Source organism: Ornithorhynchus anatinus, chromosome 4, assembly GCF_004115215.2.
Source record: "Ornithorhynchus anatinus isolate Pmale09 chromosome 4, mOrnAna1.pri.v4, whole genome shotgun sequence".
In the NCBI taxonomy this organism is placed as follows: domain Eukaryota; kingdom Metazoa; phylum Chordata; class Mammalia; order Monotremata; family Ornithorhynchidae; genus Ornithorhynchus; species Ornithorhynchus anatinus.
This window is the reverse complement of record NC_041731.1, coordinates 7,750,643-7,767,285: the sequence shown is the minus strand read 5'-3', so window position 1 is coordinate 7,767,285 and position 16,643 is coordinate 7,750,643. Positions and strand designations below refer to the sequence as shown.

Genomic DNA, 16,643 nt, shown 5'->3' with positions numbered 1-16,643 from the left:
ACTGACAAGTTGATGGCAATTCAGAAAGCCAATGAAATGAGGGTAGCACTTTCCCTCAGTTTGGAAATCTCCATGATACAAGCAGTCTTTCATGGTGGGAAACAGCTGTAATACCCCCAAGAGAAAGAGTACCATGTTGAAATACTTCTAAATATATATTTTTTTAACGAGTTGAAAAAATATTGAAAATGCTAAATACCGCAGATGCTTACGGATACCACAGACTGGACCCTGGGCCTACCTCAGGTGGCTGCCCCTTCCCAGCTAAAGAATCGGAAACCCGTTAGCAGATCACTGGTGAACGTGAGGCCAAGTCCTTGTGACGCATTCGCAACTTTAAGTCCAGCAACATCCGGGTTCAATGTGGGGGCCAGATCAGCAGCGCATGGGTTTAAAAAGGCATAAAATGCTTATCCTAAGACAGAGTAAAAGCCAAGAGCTGTAAATCCTACTTGGATAACAGAAGGTGAAAGAAATGTCCCTAAAGGCATGTAAGACTAACTGGGTGTGGGCAGGGGACTATATCCGATAACTCTTCCAAACTCTTCTTCTGGTGCTCTGTGCATTTTAAGCACTCAATAAATATCATTGATGGATAGACACTTAAAAGAAACTGCCCTTAAATTCTGCAAGTTGACTGTTGACATCAACAGCGGCAGAAAATCTTGCAGGGAGATAAGCCGAGGCTCTCAAGAAGAGCATTCAACATTAACTGCACCTTTTTCTAAATGTGCGATTCACCTCTTACTGTTAAAATGGTTTCCATCCGTGCAGCTTTTTCCAAATGGAAAAGGCTGAGCTGCTAAGGGGCCCGAGAGCCACCAATTAACCTCTGGAAGCTCAAGCTGCTGTATTACTTACCAACTCCACTGTTCAGTTCCTCCTCGAAACACCACTTGGCTCTCAAAAGCATCTAGGTGGTGTTTAGAGTTTCCGATTACAGTCCGACCTGCCGGCCCTCTTAAGGACTGACCTCCCAGATGTGCTGAGGTTTGTGTGTGTTCTGGGGCTTCCGACCACATTAACTAAATGAATGAACACCTAAGCAGCTTCCCTCGCAAGGAAATAAAAAATCAGTGGCAGATACTGACCCCGCACTGTTTCAGTGAATGGTGTGAAAACAGTAAGACTCCGTCAGCGGTAGCTCTGATTCCCTTTCTCATGCTAAATCCTGAATGATAATCACATAGACAAACGGAAAAAAAGGAACCAATATATTCTCTAAAACCGAAAAAGAATTGTTTTTATCACAGAAGCAGAGTTCCTCTTCAGGTCTGCCCTTTACATGAAATGGGTAAAAACCAAGGCTACAACAAATCCGCTCCCTGGATTGCTATTGCATCAAACGTCAAATTCAAATCCTCGAGGCCCTGTGTATCGCTGAGGTCTGGTAGATGACAGATAATATTGCCTTCATTATGAGATAGCTGACCCTCCCACCAGGGAGTTGTTCTCTGTCACAAGACAAGTTGCAAACACCAAAATGAAGGCAGCAACCTAAACTGCGCTTCCAAAACACTCCAGGATTTTATATTATTTCTTTTGCTTCATTTTGTGGCTTCTACTTCCCACCTATACTCACGTGATGAGCCCGATAAACCCTCACTGAAATGAGACCCTTAGTTTCCTCGCTAATTTGGTGAATGATACCTATATTCTTGAGTTTCTTCCAGCAAACCAACCCTAATATTACTCTGGCTCTCTAACCCCAAGCTCTCAAGCAGGTACAGAGGAGGAAACTTTGTCTTTTTTTTTTTTTTTAATAAAAAGACCAACACAGTAACACACTACCCAGCACCTGCTGCAATTCTTTCTGGATTTAACTGGGTAAACAAAACCTTATGATACATGACCAATGCTAGAAACTCCCTAAGGTTTTATTTAAAAAAACAAAAAAACCAACTCCCAACTAAGACAGACCCCTGAAATATGACCCCTAAACAGTCAGCAAAAATCATGACCACGTATTTTATCCAACCATCTTAGAAACCTAGAATTTTTAGCCCACTTCCGTTACCTAAAATGTTAACACATTTTAATATTAAGTTAAACGTTTAAGTTAAAAGTTTAATTCCTGTCTCCCTCTGTAGACTGCAAATTCCTTGTGGACAGGGATCCTGTCTAATAACTCTCTTGTATCATACTTTCTCAAGCACTTGGGCGGTAAGCGCTCAATAAATACCATTGAGTGCTTGAGGAATACCCTCTTTGTTTTGAGCAAATGAATGGAAAACTATAAAGGCAAAGGAGCACAAACCACGCAACTCTCAAAGATGGACTGACTGGGGAGAGGTCGTTGATGGGCACTAAAATAACCAGTTCCTGTAACAGATCAGGCCTACAAGTAGCAAGTAGAGGAGAGTTTCTATAATGGATATTTTGTACGTGTTACTGATTTACTGACTCTAAGCTGAAGGTCTGAATGTGAGATTTCATATGAGATTGAATATGATATTAGGGAAGCAGCGTGGCTCAGTGGAAGGAGCATGGGCTTTGGAGTCAGAGGTCATGGGTTCAAATCCCGGATCAGCCACTTATCAGCTGTGTGACTTTGGGCAAGTCACTTAACTTCTCAGTGCCTCAGTTGCCTCATCTGTAAAATGGAGATGAAGACTGTGAGCCCCACGTGGGACAACCTGATTCCCCTGTGTCTACCCCAGCGCTTAGAACAGTGCTCGGCACATAGTAAGCGCTTAACAAATACCAACATTATTATTATTATTATTAGATTTCTATCATACACTTAATGGCCAAGACATACGCTGCCTCTCTAAAATCTACACTGCAGAAATTGGCATCTGACTAAGGCCTTCCATGTCAATCAATTGCATTTATTAAGTGCATATTATGTGCAGAGCACTGTACTAGAAGCTTGGGAGAGTACGATACAAAAGAATTAGCAAGCACGCTCCCTGCCCGTAATGTGCTAGTGCATTAATGGTCTAGAGGATGGATGGATTTAGCGTACGCATAGAGGGAAGTGGGAAGATTCTCCCAGAGTCGATAACTGTCAGAGAGTCAGATATATAAGTTTTAGAGTGAAATTAATTGGCCAGGATTTTTCAATTTACGTTAAAAACTAACCCTCAACAATCTGGTATCTATAGGGGGAAATCGGGCCTGTGACCATCTATATTACAAGCTTAGGATGAATTAGCATTAGAAAAATGCCTTTACCAAAACCGCTGGGCTATTATTACCCACAAGTGAGAATGAGATATCAACAATCTCACTCTGCAAGGCTAACAGTCATAATCAGGGACCTTTAAGGGCATGCTCAAAAGTGAGGGAGCCGAGCATGTTGGGAAACTTGAGGTGATGGTGATGGCATTTGCTAAGCGCTTACTATGTGCCAAGCACTGTTCTAAGCACTGGGGGATACAAGGTCATCAGGTTGTCCCACACGGGGCTCACAGTGTTTATCCCCATTTTACAGATGAGGGAATTGAGGCATAGAGAAGTGAAATGATTTGCCCAAAGTCACACAGCTGACAAGTGGCGGAGCCGGGATTAGAACCCATGACCTCACACTTCCAAGCCCGGGCTCCTTCCACTGAGCCACGCTGCTTCTCTATGGCATTTGTAAAGTGCTTACTATGTGCCAAGCACTGTTCCAAGCGCTGGGGGGTATACAAGGTCATCAGGTTGTCCCACTTGGGGCTCACAGTCTTGATCCCCATTTTACAGATGAGGGAACCAAAGCACAGAGAAATGAAGTGGCTTGCCCAAAGTCACACAGCTGACAAGTGGCGGAGCCAGAATTAGAACCCATGACCTCTGACTCTCATGCCTGGGTTCTTTCCACTGAACCACACTGCTTCTATAGGTCTCAACAGTGAGATTGGCCACCCAGTTCTAAGGAGGTAAATGGTTGGCCAGCTCCTGCACATACTGACTTCTCAGAGTTTACTGGGGTTTTTAAGATTGTTAGCTTGTTCTTCCGTGGGCAATTGGATTTCTCTCCCTTGGGACATTAGGAAATTAAAAAAAAATACTAGGGTTTGAGCTCAGGAAATAGACTTGAACTATCAATTCTCCTGATTTATGGAATGTTAGAGCTCAGTTAATTTAGGGTTAAGTAAGCAATGAAAGCAGGCTTTAAAAAAAACCAAACAAACCACAAACCTGTCCGGCAACCCCAATTCACTGTTCACGAGATCACGAGATCAAGGTACGATGAATCGGTCGGTGTTAGAAGGAAATCGGAGAAGTAAGATAGGAAGGGGAGCGATGACTGTGGACTTTGAAGCCATATAAGGGAATTTCTGTTTGATGCGGAAATGGATGGGCGACCACTGGATGTTCTTGAGGTGCGCTTAGCGTGGACTGAATATTTTCTTTTAGCGAAATGATCTGGGCAGCAGAGTGAAGTGTGGATCGGAGTGGGGAGAGACAGGAGGCGGGGCAGTGATGCAGAAGGGAGATGAGGCATCAGTCTGACGCCAAGATTTTTAAAACAGCTTAGAAGACGGCTTGCCAGTGCACAACCGCACGATGGAGGGGTAGTTTGAAAGGGAGAGCTCACGCTGCCGAGTTGCAGGTCTTGGAGCAATCTAGACTATAATTCAACCAATTCCAAAAGTTGCCAGTCCACCCTCCTGGAAGAAGACATCCAGGATGGTTTTCTTCCAAAGGAGGAGAAGAGAAGCATGAAATAAAGCAGAGAGACGCCATTACTGGGATTGGAGTGCTGTTGAATGAGTTTATGAAACCAGTCACCAACACAAAGTATTTGATGCTCCTAGTACTGATCCAATATATCACATGGCATTTAATAATAACAATAATAATGGTATTTGTTAAGCACTTACTATGTGCACAGCACTGCTCTAAGCGGTGGGGTAGATACAGGATAATCAGATTGTCCCATGTGGGGCTCACATTTTTTAATCCCCATTTTTGCAGATGAGGTAACTGAGGCACAGAGTAGTTTAGTGACTTGCCCAAGGTCACACAGCAGACAAGTGGCGGAGCTGGGATTATTTATTTACAATTATTATTTATTACAATTACTTATTTACAATTATTTATTGTAGAAAGAGCCCTTTGTGACATTTCCAAGGAAAAGCATACTAATACTAATGTTGGTATTTGTTAAGCGCTTACTATGTGCAGAGCACTGTTCTAAGCGCTGGGGTAGACACAAGGGAATCGGGTTGTCCCACGTGGGGCTCACAGTCTTAATCCCCATTTTACAGATGAGGTCACTGTACTGATAACTTGATTCTGGCAGATTCATGGGAAATGATGATTGATGGTGTACGTAAACACACACACAGAGACACTCTTTTGGGGGTCAGAGTGATTAGCTGCTTAGAATCAAGTGGTGAGCCAGGTGAGGTTCCTGAGCTACTTTGGCCTAAAGCTAAGTTAAGGAGAAATGGAGAGAAAGAAATGGTTCTTCTTTACGCTTGTAGGATCTTTCGGCATCTCCATCAGCACATACTCCAAAGCTGGGAACTGCTCAGTAATCCCCCGAGCACATCCTTGAGAAATGTTCTTGAGAACACTAAGCAAAAATGCAGCATGGTAAATTCAGACCCACTTCCACACACAGTTTTCGGTGTCATTTGACGCACGGTGTGGAATACGGAATTGAGTTTGCCCAATTTTTTTGACTTAACCCTTCCCTTTCTGCAATCTCACTGAAGCCTGAGTAAAATTTCCCTGACAGAAATCCACTACTGCAGCCTACCTGAAGGGGCCATTTAGGCAAAGAAGGTCACCTTTGAACAAATCAAAGGACAATAGAGATATTCTAAATTATCTAACATTTAACCACCTGCCTCCCCCACTAGACTGTAAGCTCCTTGAGGATAGGGGTCTTCCCTTCTGATTTTATTGCACTCTTCCAAGCACTTGGTACAGAGTTCCATACACAGTAGACTTTCCAGACTCTAGGGGCTCAGTAAATACTTTTCACCGACTGATCCATTGATCCAAGACCATCAGTCATGAGTTTCAGATGCCTCAGGTCTAATGCTTCTGCAGGGTCTTCAGAAATAGTGCAGCCCAGTGGAAAGAGCATGGGCCTGGGAGCCAGAAGATCCGGATTCTAATCCCAGCTCTGCACCTGCCTGCCGCAGGACCCTGAGCAAGTCGCTTCGCTTCTCTGTGCCTCCGTTCCCTCCTCTGCAAAACGGGGAGTAAGACTGTAAGCCGCATGTGGGACCTGGACCGCACCCAACCTGATTAGCCTGTATCTTTCACGGCACTTAGCGGAGTACCTGGCAGAGTACGTGCTTAACGAATACCGCTGAACAGCTTTTAAAGAGTGTTAACTCGTCACCACAACTTCCACTGACAGCAATAGGATTTGTGTTATAATGTAGTATGGCAGCTTGAAAAAGGAGGTCACGCTCTAGCAGAAGAAAAAGGAAAAATAGACGGGAAAGGGGCTCAGCAGTGGGGATGGTGTTAAGGTGGTTTAAGTTTTGGAGTGGTTCAAATAACAGTGACCAATGTACACATCAGTGTTGAACTGGGCCTACTTCTTTTGTTCGTTAAGAGCGCTGGTTAGGGGCTGAAACGCATTAAGGATCAAGCACATAACACTAGCTAGCATGCGGTATGGATTCGGGATAATGGGAAAGACAGGACAACAAAAACATTGCCAAAATAATGCTTTTAATCCCTGATAGAGAAAAAGCTTCTTTCTGAGCAACTATCCCATTGAGGTATCAGCAGGGATGGCCACCACCCTCATGCCATGGCAATTTAGTCTTCTGCAAACTCCATCTCCAGACTCAAAACCCACTTTTCAATTTCCCAGCAATCAGACTACTCTAGCTTATCTGCAGCAGAAGGCTAGGCATTACCCATTTCAAGAGTCGCCAGCTGAGTATCCCGGGAGGCTTTCTGGAGGAAAGAGCTTGGGATATATGCTTAATATGTTTAACTCCTCCCAAGCACTTATCCTATCCCGCTTCGATTACTCCATCAGCCTCCTTGCTGACCTTCCAGCCTCCTGCTCTTCCCACTCCAGTCCACACTTCACTCTGGTGTCAGATCATTTTTCTTCAAAAACATTCAGTCCAGGATTCCCCACTCCTCAAGAACCTCCAGTGGTTGCCCATCCATTGCCGCGGCGAAGAGAAAACTCCTTTCCACCGGCTTTGACGCTCTCAATCACCTTGCCCAACCTGCACACTTCACTCCTCTAATGCCACCTTACTCACTGTAACTCAACCTCGTAAGCCCGTCAAACGGCAGGGACTGTCTCTATCTGTTGCCGACTTGTTCATCCCAAGCGCTTAGTACAGTGCTCTGCACATAGTAAGCGCTCAATAAATACTATTGAATGAATTGAATGAATCTCACTGCCGACCTCCCACATCCTACCCCTGGCCTGGAACGCCCTCCCTCTTCATATCCAACAGACGATTATTCTCCGTCCCCTTCAAAGCCTTTTGAAGGCCCATCTCCTCCAAGAGGCCTTCCTGCCTAAGCCCTCTTTTCCTTTTCTTCCACTCCCTGGGTCACCCTGACTTGTTTCCTTTATTCATTCCCCTTCCAGCCCCACAGCACTTATGTATATATTTGCAATTTTTTTTAATTTTAATGACTATCTCCCCCTCTAGTCTGTAAGCTCACTGTGGGCAGGGAATGTGTCTATTATATTGTTATCCTATACTCTCCCAAGCCCTTAGTAAAGTGCTCTATAAACAGAGCTGGATAATTGATTTTATCCTGCTGCTTCTTGCATCCCTGAACTCCAGGGACTGAGCCTAATCGATCAATCATATTTACTGAGCAATGTACTAAGCACTTGGGAGGATACACTATAACAGAGTTGGTAGACACGTTCCCTGCCCATAACGGGCTTACAGTCTAGAGGGGCAAGTTTACAGTCTAGAGGAACTGTATGATGGGATAAAGGAAAGACTGACTTATGGACTGGTATCTCAGGATGCTCTCTCGGAAGTCCCGGTTTTCCGGAAGTCCAAAATCACTTTCTACACATTCCTCACCAGAAGCCCCATTCGCTGTGGTGAAATTCGGGGCCCAGGATCGTCGGAGAGGCACGACATGCCCAACAGCTGGCTGCTAGGCAGGGTGAACTGACTGCACCAGCACATTCTGCAAGCTCTTCAAACGAACAACTACACATCAAAAGTACCTCTAGCAGACACGAGTCCTCACAAAGCAGCTAGCCAGAATGTGGAGACATGGACTTACCTCGAGCTTGTGAGGAAGAAACTACCTCAGTCAAAGCCACGGAAAAATGCGATGTTATTCAGATCTGATGCGACTCCTGAATGATGGGAACTTCACGCTTCGAACCCCAAGACTGGCTTTTCCTCACTGAATGGAGACGCCATAAGGCTTCTAACAAGCCATCGTAATTACTATCTTCAAGAAATAGAAGACAGCGAACTGGTCTATTCTCCACTGCCTGTCATTTATTCCATAAAATCTGGAAGAACACAGTGCAGTTCCTCCCTAATGTGGGTTTTCACCATGGGTTTTGACTAGAATATTGTTCTATTGGGAATATTTGACCAACAACATAAGCCTTTTGGGATGCAGCAGGCCACAGGGTCAGAAAACACAGCTCGTGCTCAAGAGAAGCAGCGTGGCTCAGTGGAAAGAGCCCGGGCTTGGGAGTCAGAGGTCAGGGGTTTGAATCCCGGCTCTGCCATTTGTCAGCTGTGTGACTGTGGGCAAGTCACTTCACTTCTCTGTGCTTCAATTACCTCATCTGTAAAATGGGGATGAGGACTGTGAGCCTCAGGAGGGACAACCTGATTACCCTGTATCTCCCCCTGCGCTTAGAACAGTGCTCTGCACATAGTAAGCGCTTAACAAATACCAACATAATTATGAGTTATGAGCCCAGCATTGGAACTGAGAAGTGCTACAGTGCGAATTTGTTTTCTGCGGGGCTTTGCAAGACGACCATCCTTGTTTCTTTGAACTGGGTGCATAAATAAAACAGCAAATACCACAGACTAAACAAAGTCACTGAAGAAATACATCCTATTCCCTCCCATCTATAACCCTTACTTTCCCCAGAGGGGCAAGTCAGTGTCCCTAACACCGACTAGTAAAAGCACCGTCATCTGCTGGAGAATGCCACAGGCTCGCTTTATGAATTCGGGAAAATTCTGAACAACGGCCAGCCCGCTACTTCAATTCAATCACTCAGTCGTATTTACTGAGTACTTACAGTGTGCGGATCACCGTACTAAGCGCTTGGGAGAGTACAATATAAAAATAAACAGATGCATTCCCCGCCCACAGTGAGCTCACTACTCAGGCTGTTGAAAGACAAAAGAGTAAGCACGTTCTGAATACCCTTCAGGAGGCAGGCGACCCTTATTCCAAGACAGTCTGTTACTACTATCAACTTTGATAGGGCAGTGATAAAGATGAGCCTCACAATGAAGTCAATGATCGCGTTAGTTACAATAAACAGGCCAGCGCGCTCTGGAAGTGGACTGGAGGTAGTTCGTAGCGTCGGCACCAATAAATAGCCAGTGGAACAGAGTCTGGTGGCCACTGGTCTCCTTACAGATGAACTGGTTTTTCTTTTTTCACTCCCACCTCTTGGCCTACCCTTTCTTTTCTTTCTTCCTTCTCCTCTTGTCTGCTCGGTAAGACCTGCCAGGGCACTGAGCCACCCCAGCCTCCTTCCGGCACTCAGGGCCGAAGACGTTGCAGCTCCTGGCCCTAAGGACGCTAGGCAGGTGGTCCAGCGAGCTCTGTAGACCCCCGGCATGGCAGGTCTCAGCAGTGTCAGAAAGAGAGTCTCTGGTCGCCCAAGTGGGAGACTCTAGATGGCCTCAGGATCCTGACAAGAGTACTAATCTTCTGTCAATGAGACAGGTCTTTGGGGAGCATAAGGAGGCCTTTGTGGAATTTTCTATGTTGCTGTCCCTTCAGCACATCAGTCTTGTGGGTCCAGAGGAGCCACGCTTCTTGAGAAGTTTTGAAGTGGATTAGAGACAACAGTGAAAACTGTTATAAAAAGGATGCATAAATCAGATCTGACAGATTTTCTGATATGAATTTCCATAAATTTCTGAAGGGAGCAGAATTTAAAACCAGATTTAGAACTAGTAAAAGAAATTAAAAATGCAGTCTACAGGGATTTTTTAAAATGAAACATGAATAGATTTCTTCACAAGCCAAAAGCCAGAGAACTCCTGAAGGCATCACCATCCCGAGATCCCATATAACCACGCGGCTGGAACGGGACACGGGTTTCTCTAGAAACCAAATCTCCCTTGCCTTACCAGGCTATCAAGTGACCGGCTGCCAAATGGATTTCCACAGTCAGGGAATCTGAAAAGTTTGCTTCCTCTTATTTCCCCCAACTGAGATGGGAATTACGCATCAGCTCTTAGCAATTCATGAATCACGTCTCCAAAAGCAGCTCAGGAATCAATGCAGAGAGCCTATTACCACAAGCATGAATTTATGCTTTCCTGCTTTCTTTTATTTTAAATGATGGATTTCCCGGGATTAGTCGGGGCCAGGTTTAAAATGCAAATTACGGAGGGGAGGAGGCCTGGATAGATCATCCTTGGGCGTCACTTCAATCGATTGATCCCAGAGAAGGTCTCTTGGCTTTTCAAACCCGGTCCTTTCACGAGAGACCTTGAGCTCCAGCCCTTTGGGTGACAGCATAAGAATGCAGCGATCTGGTGGCTCTGGTGGCTAACAACCTGCACTCCCTGGCCTTCTGTCAGCAGAACAAAGCACCAGGAAAGCCCACTCTAACAAAGAGAAGGCTCCAGAGATCAGTTGCAATAAAAAAGGAACTTTTCTCAGCTCTCCGAAGGGTTCTGAACATACACATGCTGTTGCCCGGAAAAAACTAAACACCATCTGCACTAGAGATTGAGCCGGCTGCTTCCGAGGCTCGTTAACTCTTCACAGGCTGCAAAGGGAGGTGCTCCTAGCCAGCGGTAATGGCGACTCGCTAGACGACAGAAAAGGCCACCCGATTCAGGCGGCACAAAAACTGCTCTCATCCATGACACGTTGCTGAAGGCCACAGAGACCGGAGAGGAAAAGATTCCAGGTTTTGTGCTCCATCTCCGGAGCGGAGGCCGGTTAGAGCATACATCACGCTAAAGGGGATGCTCTCGGAAAATCGCTTCTCCTGAATCCCAAGGGCTTGTACTTAAGACCTCAAGCAACGGATGTCGTTACCGGGTCGGACCGACGGCCCGTCTATCCCAGGAGTCTTTCTCTGATGATGACAGGAAAACGGGTGGCCCCGAGTAATGGCACAGGAAGTAGCACGGCGTAGCGGCTAGAGCATGGGCCCGGGAGTCAGAAGGCCGTGGGTTCTAATTCTGATTCCTCCACTCGTCGGCTGTGTGACCTCGGGCAAGTCACTTCACTTCTCTGGGCCTCAGCGATCTCATCTCTAAAATGGGGAACGAGACTGTGAGCCCCGCTTGGGGCAGGGACTGTGTCCCACCCAATTTGCTTGTATCCACCCCAGTGCTTAGAACAGGGCCTGGTACGTAGTAAACTCTTCACAAATATCACAATTATTATTATTAATGGCTGTCCTCCCTACTCTTCGTTCTTGGGGTCTCAGATAGTTCAGGATCTTTTCTATTCAATTACAGCACTTATGGGAGAGGACAAATTGGGGGCATCTTACTGCCTTCTCTTCCCTGTTCTTTTTCTTGATCCCTTTCCTCACCTCATTACCTCTTTCCCTTGGGAGGGAGTGGGAGAAGAGGGAAATGAAGGCTTAGTCGGGGAAGGCCTCTTGGAGGAGATGTGTTTTTAATTAGGCCAGAAGAATTAGTTCGGGGGCGGGCAGCAAAAAAGGCCCAGGTCAGCTCTTTGAGTGCATTGGGATCACCCTTTACCATTCCCCTTAGCCGGAATCATTACCCTCCACTTGTACTTCAGGTTTCACTGGCCATAAAACTTCAATCGATGAGAACAAAGTCAACCTGAATATTACAGGAGCTCTCGCTCACGTTAAATTATTTTCCCAAAAGGTGACTGGTTCTTTATTTCCCTCTTCTGAGTCATCATGGGGAAGTGGAAAGACTTCTCATCTGCGTGGTGCCACTGGGTGATCTCAGGCAAGACACTCGGCATCTCTCTGGCCCAGTTCCTTCATCTGTCAAATTGGGAGAATAATTCCTACCTGCTGTACAGAGTTAAAGGAGATAACTGAAATTATCTCTACAGATGCAAGATACTTTTCCCCAAATTCATACCTCCTTGATATTTTTTTCCCCTAGCTTGTCTTATTGGGACAAATTACTCCAAGAAAATCGGTGTCTTTTGAAATCAAGTTATAGGAGATATTACTATACCATTACTATACTATTATATTATTACTATATGTATTATTTACTATTATTCCAACAAGTCATCAAAAACCCATCTATCACTACATTAACCTCATTCAGATGAAATTGCATAATTTTTGCTTGTTTCTCCCAGAGCTGGAAGAGCCCTCTGAGATCATCCGGTTCAGCCTCTTGGTCCTAAACGACGGAGAACAGATGGGTTGCGTATTTTTCTCTTCAAGGCCCCCCGGGATGGAGACTCCATGACCTCTGTGGTAGGTTTTATTACCCTGAGAGTCAGGAGTTCCTTAAAGCCTAACCAAAATCTTGCCTGCTTTGAATTAAGTCACTTCCCTCCTGATTACTCCTCAGTGGTCACAGTTAGTTGCTCTTGGTCAGGACCCTCCCATAAAATCTTGCACTTTTTTAAGACTCCCCTTGGTCTTCTCTAGGCTACTACCTCCCAATTCCTCATATAACCCATTAAGCGTCTCTTTAATCACTTTTCTCCATTTTCTCTGACCTCTCCCCAGTTTAACATCCCTTTTAAAGGGTGGTGATGAAAAGTGGGGCCAGTGTTCTAACAAGAGTCTGACCAGTTTAGCAGGATTCCTTCACAACGCCTCCATTTCAGACGCCTGTGACCACACTTCAGTTTCACGTTGGCTACGTTAATCACCACGTTGCACTGCTGGCTCCAACCTTGTCCGGGGCAGGCTTTTCTTTTTAATGTATACTACTCCCCTTGTGCCTCGTACAGAGAGCTCTGCACAAGGTAGACACTCAATCAATAAGAATGAATGAATGAAACCTATGCAGTTTCTGCTCAGCTAGGATCCTTTGCCCAATATAGCTGTGCCTAGTCAGGCTTTCTCCTCATCCCTTATTTATACATTTAACACAGATGCGGAAAGATTAGCTAGACAAGGGTGAAAGAAAAAAAGAAAAAGGGTCACCGTATGGCCTTTTTTTTTGGTACTTCAGATCTTCATTTGATCTTGATCTCCCCTCTGATTTCTTTCTCGGATTTGTAGTCTCCCCTTTTAGAACATAAGAACTTACATGCTAGTAACAGCAGCAATTATTGAGTATCTATTGGGTGAACTTGAGGGATATATGAACAAAGTATGAGACTCAACTAAGCTACGGTCTCCCACTTTCTCATATTACCGATATGAGAAAGTGCTTTCTCATATTACTCATTACCCACCTCTTTGATCGTTTTTCTCGATTTTCTCTGAAGTCTCCCCAGTTTAACATCCTTTTTAAAAGGGGGTGATGAAAAGTGGGGCGAATTTACAACCTAATGATCTAATGAACCTCTCTACGGCCACATCCAGTACAATCTCAGCCACTTCAATAAATTACAAATCCTTTTTTCAGGAATTCCGGGGGGGGGGGGCGGTCTCTGGAGTCCTCAGTAGTTCACGCGGGACCCTTGTGGACAAGGAGAGTGTCCACTAACTCGGCCATATCGTACACTCCCGAGTGTTTAGTACAGTTCCCTGCACCACTGATAGATTTACCGAATGAATCGTGGTGGCCAGAGCCATTAGGAGTTAGGAAAAGAGTAAGAGGGAATAGGAACTTACAGGGCTGGTTCAACAACCTAAGGAGCAGAGTCTTGCAGTCATTTTAGGAAAAGACTGTGATACCCAGAAAAGTATAAAACAAACCCCAGGTTCAAAAACTTCTTCTGTTGATGATCTTGACACGTGAAATGAAAAATTCTGAACGGAGGGAATGGCAAATGGAGGAATGATCGGGTGCCAGAGGAAATCGGGGCAGTTTATTGATTTGAAAGGCCTGACCTATGCTCTAAATCAATCAAGGGTATTTACTGAATGCTTACTGTGTGCAGAGCACTGTACTAAGTGCTTGGGAGAGAACAATACAACAGAATTGGTAGGCACGATGACTGCAAACCTGGATGAGTGCTGTTAGTTTGTGGCTGGTGGTGTTTGCACGGGCACAAACTGAGATTCCCGAAACTGGTTTGGGAAAGTCAGGGGGCCCACCGTTACCTGCTTCGGCCTCCAGCATTCATGCCGGAAAATCGTCTTCATTCTCTAAAGAAATCTGTTTTATAGAAATATCCTTTCTTTACCCACCCCACATCCAATCTGTCATTGACACGTGATTATTTTTTCCTCCTGTAATAATTCACGATTCCTCCGATTTCTCTCCTCTCACGGCTTTCTTCAAGATCTCGTCACCTCCCACCTTGACTACTGCAGCGGCCTCGTAGACAATGTCATTTTAATCCCTCTCTTCCCGTCCCCCGCATCCACCTTGCACTCAGCATCCGAATCATCTTCCTCTAACGCCGGTGGGTCGATATCGTTTCCCTCCCCAGATAGCTGGCAACGCTTCTGACTGAAGCTTTTGACCACCAGGTCCAAGGCTCTGCCCCGACTGGCTGACCTCTTGCCCCTGCAGCTAGCTTGGGCCCTGGGGGTCCGCCCAAGTGAAATTCCTCACCCTCCCCTACACTTAATTCTACTGCCCCCCTCGACCACTCGCATCATCCCACCCCCATCCTGAAATTCCCTTCTGCTCCACTCCGTCGGACAACATCCCTCCCGACTCAAACCCCAACTCCAATCTGGAAATAATAAATATAATAATGTTGGTATTTGTTAAGCGCTTACTATGTGCAGAGCACTGTTCTAAGCGCTGGGGTAGATACAAGGTGATCAGGTTGTCCCAAGTGAGGCTCCCAGTTAATCCCCATTTTACAGATGAGGTTAGTGAAGCCCAGAGAAGTGAAGTGACTTGCCCACAGTCACGCAGCTGACAAGTGGCAGAGTCGGCATTCGAACCCATGACCTCGGACTCCCAAGCCCGGGCTCTTTCCACTGAGCCACGCTGCTTCTCTATCCGATATGTGGGTTCTAGAACCAACTCTGTGACCTTGGGCAAGCTGCTCGATCTCTCTGTTCCTCAGTTTCCTCATCTGTAAAATGTTGATGAAACTTGCTCTCTCGCTCTCTCAGACTGTGGACCTCACGAGAGACAGAGATCCTCCGATCTGAATTACTGTAGCCACCACAGCATTTTAATAAATGCTGTCATTAGTAAGTCAGCAGTACTGAAGATGCTGTCAGTCCGGTCCCGCGATTCTTCCTCGGGCAAACTTGCCGATGGTTTTTTGGATGAGGTGCCTGATTGGTCACCCCAGTACAAGGAAGTCTTTCGAGCTTTTCATCTTCAAGGTATTTTAAATACACTAGAAGCAGCGTGGCTCAGTGGTAAGAGCCCGGGCTTAGGAGTCAGAGGTCACGGGTTCTAATTCCGCTCCGCCGCTGGTCAGCTGTGTGACTTTGGGCAAGTCACTTCACTTCTCTGGGCCTCGGTTCCCTCATCTGTAAAATGGGGATTGACTGTGAGCCTCACGTGGGACAACCTCATTATTCTGTATCTACCCCAGTGCTTAGAACAGTGCTCAGCACATAGTAAGTGCTTAACAAATACCAACATTATTATTAATTAACTCTAGCATCCCCGGTGAACCAGGGGTTATAGACGGGGAAGACCAAAGAAAATACGCTCTGAAACTTGCTACAGCTCACCCATGGAAACAAGCTAAACGTTCAATACAGAATGCAGCACCTGAGCCCTGACTGACTGTTTTGCCTCTTCTTTTTCCCCAGACTACTTTCCCTTATCTTCTGCACAGAAAAGAAAAAACAGTAGGATGTGAAGGGAATCTGGAAGCAGCGCAGCCTAACGGATAGAGCCCGGGCCGGCGAGTCGGAAGGACCTGAGTTCTAATCCCGGCTCTGCCGCTTGTCAGATGTGTGACCTTGGTTGAGTCGCTTCACTTCTCTGTACCTCAGTTCCCTCATCTGTAAAATGGGGATCGAGACTGTGACCCCCAGGTGGGACCTGGACCGTATCCAACTTCATTGCCTTGTAACTACCCCAGCGTTTAGTACAGTGTCTGGCATATAGTAAGCATCTAACAAATACCACAGAAAAAGGTCCAGAGTAAGGAAAGACGGATAGAGGCACGGAAAGAAAAGGGGACAAACTCCTCTTTCCATTTACATCGTCCGGGCATCACTTGCCAAATGGAGGAAAGAAAATCCGCTGGGAAAACCATATGAGTAGTCAATAATAATAATAATAATTATGGCATTTGTTAAGCGCTTACTATGTGCCAGGCACTGTACTAAGCGCTGCAGTGGATGCAAGCAAATCGGGCCGGACACCGTCCCTGTCCCATGTGGGGCTCACAGTCTCAATCCCCATTTTACAGAAGAGGTTACTGAGGCACGGAAAGTAACTTGCCCAGGGTCACCCAGCAGACAAGGAGTGGAGCCGGGATTAGAACCCACCACCTCCTGACTCCCAGGCCCGGGCTCTCTC

The 16,643-nt window shown here is 45.9% G+C and overlaps 1 protein-coding gene across 3 annotated transcripts in view; it reads right to left on the bottom strand.

The window, feature by feature from the left end:
* The window catches only part of ARHGAP39 (Rho GTPase activating protein 39), a 278,167-nt gene that overhangs the window by 163,927 nt on the left and 97,597 nt on the right, over positions 1–16,643 (bottom strand). The window lies entirely within an intron of this gene.